The sequence below is a fragment of the Spermophilus citellus genome (genome assembly GCF_964194105.1).
Source record: "Spermophilus citellus genome assembly, chromosome: 17".
Lineage (NCBI taxonomy): Eukaryota > Metazoa > Chordata > Mammalia > Rodentia > Sciuridae > Spermophilus > Spermophilus citellus.
Window position 1 is genome coordinate 76,018,494 of NC_138199.1, and position 13,477 is coordinate 76,031,970.

The 13,477-nt window shown below is 58.7% G+C and overlaps 1 protein-coding gene across 1 annotated transcript in view; it reads right to left on the reverse strand.

Moving 5' to 3' along the window:
* The window catches only part of RBFOX3 (RNA binding fox-1 homolog 3), a 301,360-nt gene extending 288,507 nt beyond the window's left edge, over positions 1-12,853 (reverse strand). The window contains exons 1-2 of the mRNA XM_081270073.1: positions 12,741-12,853; positions 144-269 (exon numbers count right to left, since the gene is read on the reverse strand). The gene's annotated coding sequence lies outside the window, so the exon portion shown is untranslated. The remainder of the gene's footprint in view (positions 1-143; positions 270-12,740) is intronic.
* Between the last annotated feature and the right edge of the window lie 624 nt (positions 12,854-13,477).

The following is a 13,477-nucleotide window of genomic DNA, read 5'->3' on the forward strand; positions in this document are numbered from 1 at the left end:
AGAGACCCAATGCTCTGCAAACCAGAGACGCGCACAAACCCCCGACCCTGCAGACCCTGGACCCTGCAAACCCCCATCTCCTTCAAATGCTTTTCCATTGCAAATGCCGACTCCAAGGGCGCGGCGGCGGTGGGCAGCCTTACCTGGTAGTGGGAGGTGAGGGAGGCTTCGCTGGGGCAGGGAGGCCCGGGAGGTTCTTCCTGGAACTCCCCTGGGCAGAGCAAGTGTTGCCGGGACGAGCTCTAGGTTCTCAGGGATAGATTCTCAACCTGGAGGAAAAGAGAAGAAAGTAAAACAACATCAAAAACCAAATACCCTTGAAGCATTCTCATTTTGATTTAAAACAAATACTGACATTAACAGATGAGCGGGGACCAGGGTCCAAGAGGCTGTCACCATGGATCAGTGTCCCTCCAAAAAGCACTTTGCATCTTAAGCCCCAGGAGAGGAGAAGACTCCAGGGGGAAATGGCCACCAGACCCTACTGCCAAGCAGCGGCACCCAGGGCCACTCCACGGCTGGCCCCTCTCTCTCGCTGCCCACATGCTCAGCTCCGCAGCCTGGTGAGGGGGGACCCCCTGGCAGCCCCACTGTCTCTCAGGCCGTCCTGCTCTTTCCTGCTCCCTCCAGCCTGGACTCCACTGCCAGTCACTACCTTTCCTCCCTCCCTGGGAGGCCCCTCAGGTGACATCGTTGCGCTGATCACAACCCTCAATGGTGTCGTGCTTCATTTTGAGGAAACACCCTGCTTTGATGGCTTGGTAAGTCCAGCTCTCAGACCCCTGAGGTTTACAGGACTGGGGGTCTCTCTAGAAAACCAGGCCAGGGGACAGAGGCAAAGCTCAGACGCAGGCTGTGGCACAGGGTCCCCACGTTCATGGACAGTGTGGTGGTAAATCCTCCTCTGCCTCCTGGACCCTTGCAAGTGGCCTCTTCTCCTACTGCACTCCCTGGTCCCCCTGCAGCCCTCCGGCCCCTGGCTGCCCCTCAGGCCTGAGCACACCTCCCCCACCATGCCGTGCCTCTGTACCACATGCTGCACCGTGAAGTGTTCTTCCCCACATACGTGGCTCACTCTCCACCCCCATCCCACCCTCACCCCAGCACCCCCAGGAACGCTGCGCATGTGGCCATCTCCCATTGAGGGCCCCCAGGGAGAGAACTCCCCATTAAAAGCACCACTACCCCTTGGCACTCCTGACTCCTTGTCCATGAAATCCCCCCAGGAGAATCTGAGATCTGAATCCCCAGAGCCTAGAAGAGCCCACTCACGCCTTGTGAGTGGGTGATCTCCCACTGATACTCTGCCCCACCGATGCCTCTGGATTTACATCGCACAGAACCCCACTCTCCAGAGTCGGGGTCCAGGGACAGGAAGAGGGTGGTTTCTGGTGGTTCCGTTGGTGGGGGCTGGTTGGGGGCCATAGGTACCTGGGCCTCGGAAGACTTCTGTTTGGTTATTTTATTTCGACCCAAACAGTGCACCGTCCAGCAGGGAGGAGGCAGAGGCCACTGTGGAGAGCCACTCTGAATGGGCCTGGAGACTGGCTCTGGTTAGTTATGACTCTTCAGTCAGGACTGGAGGAGCCCCAGCCTGCCCCACCAAACGCACGACTGCTCATCCCCAGATCTCTTTAGGATGCCACGGCCAAGACGAGCAATTGTTTTCCTTTTCCTAAAATCCAGGCAGTTAGTGGAGCATGACCCCCATCCAAATGTAGGGATGACAACACAGAGAGCCCGGCCAGCTCCAGGGAAGGCCCAGCGACGCCTGCCTGCCCTGTGACCACCTCTGCCAGGCACAGGTGGGGCACAAACATCAGGCTCCAGGGGACTGCGCCTCATGGGAACAGCGGGCGCATCGGAACCCCCTGTCCTATCTCAGTGGACAGCAGGCAGCCAGGGAGGAGCTGGGGGACGGCATAGGGCAGAACCCAGGTGGAGGACTAGGTGGAGGAGGAAGGGGCACAGCCAGGTGGAAACGGCCCAGCAGGTGACCTGAGCTGGGGGGCGGAGGGGCAGGCTGCTCTCGGACAAGGAGCCGACAGGCCCTCCAGAGCCAGAGGTCCAGTGGCTGCTCTGGGAGCCTGGGGCATGGCCCTCAGGGCCAGGTCGCAGCCAGACCAATGGCCCAGGGAGGAGCAGCTGTGTGGGACCTGCACCCCGGCTCTGCGGCCTCCTTGCAGGTTCAGGGGATGACCCCAGAAGTCACCCCCAAGTCTCTGCTCTTGCTCTCAGGTTGCCTCCTTCAGAGACATCTCCCCAAGGCCACATGGAGGGGTGGTCCCTGGACTCCCCCTACTCTGCTCGCTCTCTCTCTGCTTTCTATCCCCACCTCCAATGCCAAGGGGGCCCAGGACCTGGGCGATGGGTCAGGCAGGTCTGCTGGTGGGTTCTCTGGGCTTTGAGGCAGACAGAATTGCCTCACAAGCAGCTGAGGAAAGGCGAGGAGAGGCACCCACAGAAAGGTGGGCCTGTGGGACCCCCCACCTGGAAACAGAACGAGCCCCTGGGAAGCAAGCTGCCCAGGGGACGGGCACGTGGACTCAAGGAAGCTTTCCAGCCAGGAATCCCACCCAGAGTCCCTAGTGTCTCAGCCCCTGAAGCAGACAGAGAGGGCACAAGGGTAGGAAGGGAGGCTCAGTAAAGGAACCCAAGAGGCACTGAGCCCTCCTCCCCGGGACGCTGGTCTTTACCCTAAAGCCCCAGCCACTTTGTATTCCTCGCCCACAGGCACCCTCGTGTGCACCTGGAGAGCCAAGCCTCAAGCACCCTGCACATCTCCAGGCTGCACCTCCAACCACATCCCTGAGACAAGACGTCACTCCATTTTAACACATTGTGCACAGCCCCACTGTGGCAGGGGACATGCTGGCTTCAGAGTGAGGAGTCGGGGACCATCCTGGCTGCCATCCTCCTGGGCCCAGCCTCAACCGGGGCAGGTGGGTCTCGGGGCCAAGAGGCGGCCAATGCACCCGGGCCTCTCCCGCCGTGTGGTCAGCAGAGGCACTGCACCCAGCCCCACGGAGAGGCCCAGCCGGCTTTCGCTTTTCTCGATGGGGCTGAGTGGAGATAATGCAGCGGCCTGTCCTGACTGTAAGGCCACACTTCTTCTGGTTCTGCAGCCAGAAACACCATCTGCAGCAGGAAACACCCACAGCACAGAACACAAGCCGCAGCCTGACGCACCACCCTGTGCCCTGCACCTCCAGCCACTGCAGGTTTAGGGGACCGCCAGGCCCTCCCACCCTAGCATATGCCCCCCACTTTTGCAGGATGCCAGAGGGATCAAAGGGGTGAGCAATGAGAGGCAGAAAAACAAGGTGGCCCTGAAGCCTCTCTCACGGCTCTGGCTGTGCTGCCCGCAGACACGGGTGGAGAGGAGCAGGACTGGGTGGACTCCAGGATGGAGGAGAGGTGCACACTGGGCTTCCCCGGGGACCCAGGGTCAAGGCCACTGTCCACTATTCCCCCATGAGTCACTGGTGGGGACAGAAGGGCTCGGTGTTTTGAGGTGGGAGCCGTGTTGTTCTCATCCTATGAAACCACATTTATTGTGTCCCACTGTGTGCGGAGAGCACTGCCAGGCCCCGAAGGTGAGCCTTGGCACGCTCACTGCCCAGCACAAGAGGGACGAGGCGCCAACTGCTGACCTTCAAGCAGGGAACAGTCACGGGCCGTTTTATCTTTTTCAGCTGCAGGGAAGTCCAATGGGGAACCCTGAACCCTCAGCACACGTGTGCACGTGTACACACACACACACACACACATGCACGCACATGCTGCACTTCTGCCTACAGGACACCCCTGCGGTCAGCGAGGTGCAAGGTGTCACTGTTGACCACGACTTTTATGTCTTCCTCAAGATCCTTCTACTTGCTTTTTCAGGATCCAACCCCTTTACTCTAGTGGTGTGCACGCCCAAAATAACTTGAGGTCCAGGAAGGCTTAAGTTTTCCAGGAAGACTGGCCATGGGTGGGGGGAGAGCTGCAGAGTGTGAGGTGTGTGGTCCTGCCAAGGACCAGGCGGTGCCAGGCTTGGGGGAGCTTAGTCTCAGAATGGACCCCACCCACAGTCCATCAACTAACACCAAGGGTGGCTACTCCCGCCCATGGCCTCTGAGGGGCCAGCACCCGCGTGCAGGAGGCTGGGGCTGAGTGCTCTGGCCCCAGAAGGCCTCTCCCCAGACTCTTGTCTGAGAGAGAAGATGGAAAAGGAAACTCTTCAAGCCAACAAAGGAAGACGAGGTGAGGGTGGGAAGGAGAGAAGAGGAACAGGATGAGGGGATGGGGAGAGAGGGCCCTGGGGACAAGGCACACACGTCATCCAGCGTGGACGTGGAGGGACGCAGCTGAAGGGTGCTCTGTGGTGGGAGCAGATGCCACAGCAGACAGGCCAGGCGAGGGGCGCTGTCCTGCAGGGGTGACTTGGGACAGGCAGGAGAAGGGCAGGAGAAGCAGCAGGTGGCCAGTCTGCCAGGGCTGGTCCAGATGGCCTGGCTGAGGCACATGTGTTCAGGAGGGTCCCAGAGTGACAGGTGAGCACCTGCTAGGAAGAGTGGGCCAAGCCATCATCACCACCGTGTCATGGAAACAGGACAACATTAGTCACAGGAGGGCGGACTCAGGCCAGTCTTTGTGCTGGCACGCAGTAGGCGCTCAGCCCGTATCGGGGAAACGCAGGATGGAAAGCAGAGGGAAGCCCATGGGGTGAGCAGCCGTGCCTCGTGAGAGCTCGGAGCTGACCTGAGCAAGGACACAGGGAGGAGAGGGGGGCCATGCCACAGTGCCCCGGGAGGGCCTCCGGCCGGGGTGGGGGCCGCAGAGAGCACCCCCACTTTCTGCACCGCGAAGTGAACTAACACTTCAGAGAACCCTGGAGTCCCGAGACCTGGTGCCCTCAGCTGTCCCTGCAGAGAGAGCCCCCAAATCCATCTGGATTTCCCCCAAAATCCCCGAAGAGGAAGACACACTTGACTTGAGGACCCCAGGACAGGCTGGGGATGCCAATGGTCCTTTATAATTTAGGGGTCATCTGAGGAAGTGGCTTTATTTATAGGATTCAAGATGTGGTGCTGCAGAGGAGCAGAAAGGACCTGGGAGTGAAGGAGAAGCCCCCAGCCCCCAGCCCAGGAGGCTGGTATCTGGGGAGGACAAGGGCGCCCCCTCTGGGAAAACATGGTCCTGCGGGTAAATTCAGGGGCTATTTATCTGGAGGCCAAGTGCCGGGGAACAGGCCCCTGTCCAGCTCAGTGACATTCCTTGGAGTTTTGGGGGTGATGGGGTGAGAGGAGTCCACCAGTTTCCCAGCCTATCTCTTATGGGCCCTGTGACCTGGACAAGCCAAAGATCCTGCTGCTTCCCCCATCGACTCGAGGGAGGCATACTGTGTGCCGAATGCAGACCCCGGCCTGGGCACCTGGTCAGTGCAACAGCTCCCCAGTCCCCATGATGTGTCTGGCTCTCACGGCTCCTGACTCCCTGCAGGAGGCCTAGGGAGAATACCTAGGAGAGCGTGCCCTGAGCTCCTGACCCTGAGGACCCAGATTCCTGTGGGCCACCAGAGGCCTGCGGCTCTGGTCAACTGTGCACCCGTGCAGAGACACCGCAGGGGTAGGCCCAAGGCCACCCGGGCTCTCGGGTGCTTATTGTGGAGCGTCTGTCAAGGACCCTGGGATCTCCAGAAATCAAGTTCCGGCTGCTCCCTCATCTTGTTTTCTGTTTTTTAATGGAGATATGAACATCACCAGCATGCCCCTGGCACTGTCCGGCCCCCAGGAGGACTCAGGCAGTGCCAGGCTGGTGTCTCGTGTGTCTTAGAGCTGGGCCCCTCACCCCAGCCACATCTTGGCCGGTTTGTTTCCTGGCAGATGAGAAACTTGGGCCTTCCAGTCCTGCCTCATAGAACGTCAAAAGGAAAAAAAAAAATCTGAGTAACTTCGAGGATTTGGGATTCATTGTTTAAAAGGATTCAGTCCCAAGCCCACCGAATCCTCAGGGCGGGGATCCTTCGCCCACTGCCCACCTGCAGCTCGGCAGCCTCCGTTTCCCTTCCCTCTTCTTTCTCACATAGCTGCTCCTCGTGTGCCCATGTCCCTCCCGCCATCCTTCGTCCATCCACGGCATCTTTCAATTCCTCCTCGTCCTCCGCTTTCCCCCAGAAGAACCAACATCAAGTTTAAAATGAGACTCAGACCAAGAAAGCGCAACTTACTGTCTTCAGCGAGAGAACAACAGAGGGCCCTGCGTTTCCGTGCACTGGGGTAGTAAAGATTATGGGAATGTACAATATTCAGAGTAAATGAACCTCCTCCTCCACTTCCAAACCACTCTTGCAAAGCCAGCTTCACCCCCAGCTCCCCTTGTGCCTTATGAATCCTGTCTCTGGCAAAAATAATTTGGGTTTTATTATTCTGGCATCTGGTGGGAGTCTGTGACAATGTGACTGTAGCTGCACTTCTTTTTTAACACCAGCCTGTTTTAATAATACATTGTACCTTTTGGTATTGTTGAAATGTTACATTATTCAACGCATCCAACAGGAACGGGAAGGGCCTTATGTAATTTATGTGTCCTCTGCGCTGTGTTTAAGGCTCCCAAAGTAGAGGGGTGTAATTTGGGAAGTGCTTTACCCCCAAGGTCGGGCAACAGCTTCTGGAGGGAAGACGGGTTGGTGGCTGTTTGGACGGAGCTCAGGCTGGGGAGCTCCAGATCCCACACCAGAAGTGTCCCCCCAGTACAAGAATCCCTGGCCCAGCTGTGCCTGGCTTGCTGGACCCTCAGCCTTTCAGACAGCTCTTGGTGAAATGGGGATGGCAAGGGCTTTCCTGCCGTTTCCCTGCCTCCCCCTCCACAGCAGCCCAGGCTCCTGCCCCTGCAATTGAGGCCTGAGACCCGGGCATAAAGGCTGGCTCTGCTCAGGCACCCTGAGGGAGCTCCAGCTCATCCAGCTGTTCCAGAAAGCACCATTGCTATAGAGGCTGGGGACACAGGGGATCACTACAGGGACCATCCCAGGAGCGTGCAGTGGAGAGACGTCAGGCACCCCAGGCTCCCACAAGACCACGGCACAGGGCCGAACCTTGTTCTGATCAATGCCACATCCAAGGTGTCAGGCACAGTGCGTGGCACACAGCAGGGGCCAGATCGCTGCACGTGAGTGAGTGGACTCAAGAAGTGCCGGTGGGAGACAGGGAACCCAAGCCGGGCATCGCACTCAGGGCACGAGGGTGCTCTGGCTTCCTGGTGCCAACAAAAGAGAGGGGAGGGGCGGCCCAGGGGAGAGAGAGACCAGAAGCCAGGAGGAAGAGACGGCTGTGGAGAGGGTGCAGGGTGGGCAGGAGGCTGGGCTGGATGGGCCAGGGGATGGGGCTGGCCTCAGAGGGTGCAGGGTGGGCAGGAGGCTGGGCTGGATGGGCCAGGGGATGGGGCTGGCCTCAGAGGGCTGCAGGATGGGCAGGAGGCTGGGGCTGGATGGGCCAGAGGATGGGGCTGGCCACATAAGTCAGGAACCAGATCAGGAAGCACCTTGAGTGCCTTGCCAAGGACTTTAAAAAGTCATTTGAAGAATTTTAAGCAGGACACTCTGCAGATGTGTCTCAGGATGCAAGCTCTGGTGCCCACACCGACCAGGTGGACAGGGCAAAAACAAGGCAGGATCCCAATCGGCTGCCGCAGGTGGTCAGATGTGAAATGAGGACTCACAGAAGGGCTGGTGGGGACAGTGAGCAAGATAGGGGCCTGAGAGACCAGTCCCACGTGGGGGGTGAGGGGGCACAGAAGAGAGAAGCCATGCCCAGGCTTTTGGCCTGTCCCACTACACGGCGAGGGTGCCCAGTCCAGATGGGGTGGAGGGGGAAAGGCGGGTCTGGGAAGCCCAGACAGCAGGGACGGTTCTGGCACAGTGGGCTTCAGCGGGTTGATAACGCAGTTTATTATTACCTGCAGCACATTCTGTTACTTTTCACACCTTTTCCTGTGTTTGAAAGGATGTAAATCAATGTTCTAAGGCTGGTAGGGCTGAGTACAGAGGAGTCAGAAGGGCCCCTGGGGGCCAGGGAAGGTGGATGGCAGGTGGTGGTGCTGGGACCTAAGGCTTAGGAGGCATCTTGCCTGCTCTGGGGACGAGGAGGCCCCTGTGAGCCCATCTCTGGCCCTTCCCATCATGGCAGGTTGGTCTAGGGGGAGAATGGGATCCAGCAGGTGAAGGTGCCATCGTTCCCAGGTCACCGGCCTTCCTGGTCACGTTGGAGGAAGCCAGCCACGTGTCAAGACACTGGGCAGCAGGACTGAAGGCTGGCAGCCCCTCACGGGGACTATCTTAGATCCTCCAGCCCCAACACCTCACTAAAGACCTTGAGCCCAAAGCCCCCACTAAGCCACTCCCAGAGTCCCCAGCCCCAGAAACCAGGAGCTAATAAATGATTGTTGTTTGAGGCCATTAACTATGGGGACTCCCTACCACACAGCCATAGATAAGTTACACAGAGATGGAAAGCAAATGCTGGCCGCAGCCATGGCCCGGGCAGGATCCACAGGCAAGAATAGACTAGGGGCCACTCCGGGGCTGGTGGGAGGACAGGAGGCCCGAGAAGAGGGACAGAAGGAGCTCCAGGAGGACCGAAGACAAGTTGAGAAACACCCAGGGATGGGGTGCCCCAGAGCAGGGCCGTCGGTGCTGCCATGGGGCCAGGCCAGACGCAGGCATCCCAGGGACAGCGGAAGCCTTCCCTGCCACCTCCTTGGTTGGCTGGTGACTCCTTCTCATCTCCCAGACCACGTGTGGAAACCACATCTTTGATGAGAGGCCCCTGACCACCCAAGCAGGTCCCCCACCGAGGTTCTCTGGTCACATTTCAGTGTGTGTTTCTGTCTTTGCTCACCATGGTCTGTGAAGGCTGGGAAAAGTGTGTGCCCAGCACTGTAAACCTCACCACTGACACATCCTACCTTCTCCATGTTGGAGGAAGGATGGAAGGAGAGATGGGAGGAAAAATCAAAATCCCAAGTTCCACCTGGGGCCAGTTCACCCACCATTTCCCTCCCACCACTCCACACACGTCCCTGGGGGAGAGCTGGGAAGGCGGGGAGGAGGTGCAGTGGGAGCACTCGGGTGGCCCCCAGGCTCTTGCACCAGGCAGGACCCCCAGCTGGGGCCACGCCTCCTTCAGCTGTTCCACAACACGGACAGCCTGTGCCCCACTGTGCCAGGCCCTCAGCAGACCCTCAGCAGTTCAGGCTGGTGGGGGAGCAGGTAGCCACGAAGGGGGGGGGGGGGTAGAATGTCCAGGATGAGGGGCGCCTGGAGGCTGGCCATGCCCTCCAGTCTGCTTCTGCCCTGGGGGACCCTGGGCACAGCGCACACTCTCTCAGGGCGGCAGCTCACCTGTGAGCAGGGCTCTTCCATATGCGGCCAGGAGAGCCCCACCCTCTGTCCCTCCTCTACACAGGGGGTGAGCCAGAAGAGCACACCTGGCTGGGGGGACAGTGTGGGGGTCCCCTTCGCAGAGAGTGCAGTGGTGCCCACTGTTCTGTGGCCTCCAGCGTCTGCTGCAGAAACGGGGCACTTGGTGACAGGATTTTATGTGGAACATAGACTTTCTCTAAGACCTCACAGATGGAGGGGACCATGACCCTAGTAGGATTCCGGAGTTTTGGAAAGTGGATAGAAATTGAGAGAGAGAGTGGGAGAACAGAGCCCATGTGGGCTGGGTGGCCCGGGGGCGTGCCCGTGCTGGTGATGCCAAGAGTCAGGGGATTTCTGGGTGACAAACACCAGGGGCTGGGCAGGGGTGTTCATCCTTGGCTCTAACAGAACCAGAATGACCACCTCACCTCAGTGTCCCTCTTTGAAGCCTGGGGTCTCTCCTGCTGGCCCCGAGTCCCCCATCTCTGCCCACACTTGACTGCGGTCTCCTAGGAGAATGTCTTGAGCTCTCCGATCCTAGAGAGGGGCTTCCTGCTCTGGGCATGGCTCCCTCCTCCAGCCTGGCACTCAGGAAATAACTCAGACAGTAGCATGCTTTAAAAAAAAAAAGATGCTAGCCGTGCAGGAATATTGCTATGCACAAACATTCCAAGAGAATTCCCCAGACATCCCTGCTCCGGGAGAACTCCAGCCTCATCTAGCTGCAGGGAGAAGCTGCCCAGGGTAGTGTGGGCAGCAGGTCCTCCCCTGTCCCCCAGCTCACAGGTGAACAAGAGGCAAACAGGGACTGGCTACAGCGAAAGCAATGTGAGGCACAGACAGCCTGCAGGAGGACTTCTGGGCAGCACAGGGCCCTAAACCCCTGCCAAGGAAGGGCAGGATAGGGTCCTTGTCTTGATGCCTAGGCACAGTGATGTCCCCTCTGAGCCACCCAGGCGTCATCTCAGGTGTTCACAAGACCATCAGGTGAATGCTGAGTACCTGTGTGTCTTCCCAAGTCTGAGAGCCAGGAGGGTCCACCATGCAGAAGGGCATGGACGTCTTCCTGGCTGACATGGGCATCCTGGGGTGGAGGCAGGGGCTTGTCGATGACCTTTCTTGGCCTGTTACTGCCTTGGGACTCTCTGCTGGCCAGCTGACCCCTGCTGCTTGCTCCCAGCCAGACCATCAGTGCAGAGAAGCACTGGCCAACACAGGTTGAGGCCAGCAGGGAGGCCCACTAAAGTGGACACTGAAGTCCCAGGGCCACCCACCTGCCCTGCATCACCCCACCAGGGGCTTCAGCATCTCCTCCCCATCCCCTGAACCTAGGGAACTTTCTAGAGAGATAGGAAAGATGAAAAAGTTCTACAACTCAATTTAGGAAATGGCTACAATGTTGAGAACATTTGTCAAAACTCGCTAGACTGGACTAAGCCTTCACATTCATAATATGTAAATTACTCTCAATTTTAATTAAAAAGACCACCTCCTGGACTGGAACTAGAGTGGAGTCAAGCTGCTCTGAGGCCCCGGAGGCTACTGAAGGCTGCAGAACCTCTTCATGGGCAAAGTCGGCCCTGGAGCCCATCCGTACGTCTGGGCCAAATGATAAGCTGCCCGGTGGTACTGCACCGTCCCGCTCTTGGGCTGAGAGCCCCAGTGGCCCTCCACCAGTGGTGGCAGGGAGACCAAAGCAACAGTGTGCCACCCAGAGCCCCCACCCTTGCTCGTCAGCTCCTGAGTGAGAAGAAAGAGGAAGTAACATGGGCATCTAGGACAGGACCCTCAGCCCAGACCCAGTGCTGGGCACTTGTGTATGGAGCAAGGACTGGGCTGCATACCTGGCCTCCGCTGGGTGGCGCCACCTCAGCAGACACCAAGCAGGCCTGGAGCATGCATGGGGGGGGGGGGCACAGAAGGGAGTCTCTGATAGGCTGCTCTAGAGCAGCCCATGGGGCACCACGGCCCCCTTCCCCTACGCAGCACAACAGCCACCCCAGCAGCCACCAAGAAGCACCTGGAGTCTGCCCAAGGCCTCCCCAGGCAAAGGAAGCAGCTGGAGGGCCCCAGAGACCCCTTGGGCAGCCACAGGCCCTGGTCTTGCAGCGGCCTCCCTCAGCCTCCCTGGAGGCTGCAGATGTCAGACAGATGTGCAGGAGGCTTGCAAGGGTTATGGTCTGAACAGCTGCAGATGCTGAGAGGCAGACAAGAGAAGACGTGCAGGTGCCCCACCCAGCCTGGAACAGAGCCATGAAGTGACCCCAGGCCGGCGGGGGCGGGGGGGCCAGCCAGGTTCAGCTGACCCCAACGGACCCATAGACTTGGGATCAATCAAAGGAAACAATTGCTACCGTACGTAAGTGGTCCCAGAAGTCATCTGCTCTGTAACGAGAGCTAACTGATACACCTGCCCCTTCGCTCCCCGCATCAAGGACATTGGTTAATCAGGTGGAGCCTCAACTTCCCTGCCTGGAGCCCCAGCTGCTCACAGGAGACAGGAAGTGACATCACAGCCTGGGAGCAACAACCGTGGAGGGAAGATTGGCCAGGTCTGAACATGCAAACTCCGGCGCTAGAGGTCTGCTCGCTGTCTGCCTGTCTACCTGTTTATTTACTTTTAATTCAAGGTCACCCAATTTTCAAAATCTCCAGGGAGTGGGCTCGGGTGGTAGGGAAGTGGGAGGATTTGCTGTGTAGACTGTGAGGAGATGAGGGCCTCAGCGAGGGGGCCGCAGCGCTATCCTGTGGGCGCATTAGGGATTCGGCCCAGCACTCTTGCTGTAAATCACTCCCTATTCAGACCTGCAGCGGAGGGGCTCAAAGGTCGATTTTCCATGGTTATGACAACAAAAACTAGAATTGGGTCAAACCTGAAAGGTATTATCTCCCCCGAGCTGCTAAATGCACAAGAGTAATGAGGTTGGTTAAGCAATGTACCCTGGGCCCGTGTGAGCCGCTCTGCAGACAGACGAGCCAGTTAAGTGGGTGGGCCCGGCCGCCCAGCCACACCTCCCCTGTCCAACAGCGGGTCCCACGCTCTTTGTCTGTTGGCACCAGAACACTCTGTGGCCTCAGAGAATGGGCACCTGAGGCCCTGAGGCTCTTCTTCCTGCCTGGGAAACCCTCACAGCTACCAAAGAACAGAGGTGTCCACCTGCTGCAGGACACCAGAGCCAAGGGCGGAAAGGCCAGGCTGGCTCCTGAGTCCTTCCCCTGGCTGCTTCTCCGCGCCATCATGCACAGCCAGTCTTAACCTGGAAGAGCAGAGGGGTAGGGAAGCCCTGCAGCCGTCCTGCTAAGGAACGGAGCCTGGAGCAACGCATGCCCATACCTTGGATCTGCACAGCATGCCCTTCTCTTGCGGATCACTGATTTGTATTCCATGTGCACAATGGCCCCCTCAGGAGCCTGTCCTTCAAAGCCTCACTGTCAACAGGCTTCAGATTGGACCCATCGTCTCGGGTTGCACAGTGTTTATACACTGCCCTGCCCTGCTCCGGCAGCTATTCTTGGAAAGCACCCAGCTCGTCTCAAGAGAGAGGGGAGCAGGAGGTGCACGGAGAACAGGGGTCACTCTTCCAGAGCAGGTTTTATTTCTTGAACTTTGTGACAGTCATTCATTCAAACAGTGGGGGAGGGGACATGTTGGCCACAGGAGTGGGGCGGGGGGAGCGGGTGGACAGAGACTGACAGGTCCAGGAACCTGGGTCCCTGCTGCATTCACAGGCGTGTGATCAGGGAGCAGCTTCCCGGGAGCCCCGACGGTGAGCCCCGAGGTCTCAAGATCAGGGCTGATGGGACCTGTTCCCAGGGGTGAGCATCCCTCTCTGGTTGAAGAGGACAGAGTTTCAGTTCAGGAAGATGAAGAGGCCCCGGAGGTGGACGGAGGCCAGGGCAGCACCAGTGTGAAGGGGCTCAGCCGCCAGACTGCACAAGCCCGCTGGTTTTATGTCGCGTCTGACCGCCGTGGGAAAGTGACCTAACTGTGGTGCAAATGCAGAGTGATGCTGTGGGCTACCTGGGCCTTTCCGGGACGCATCCCCTCCTGTCCCTCCCTGACTCAACACC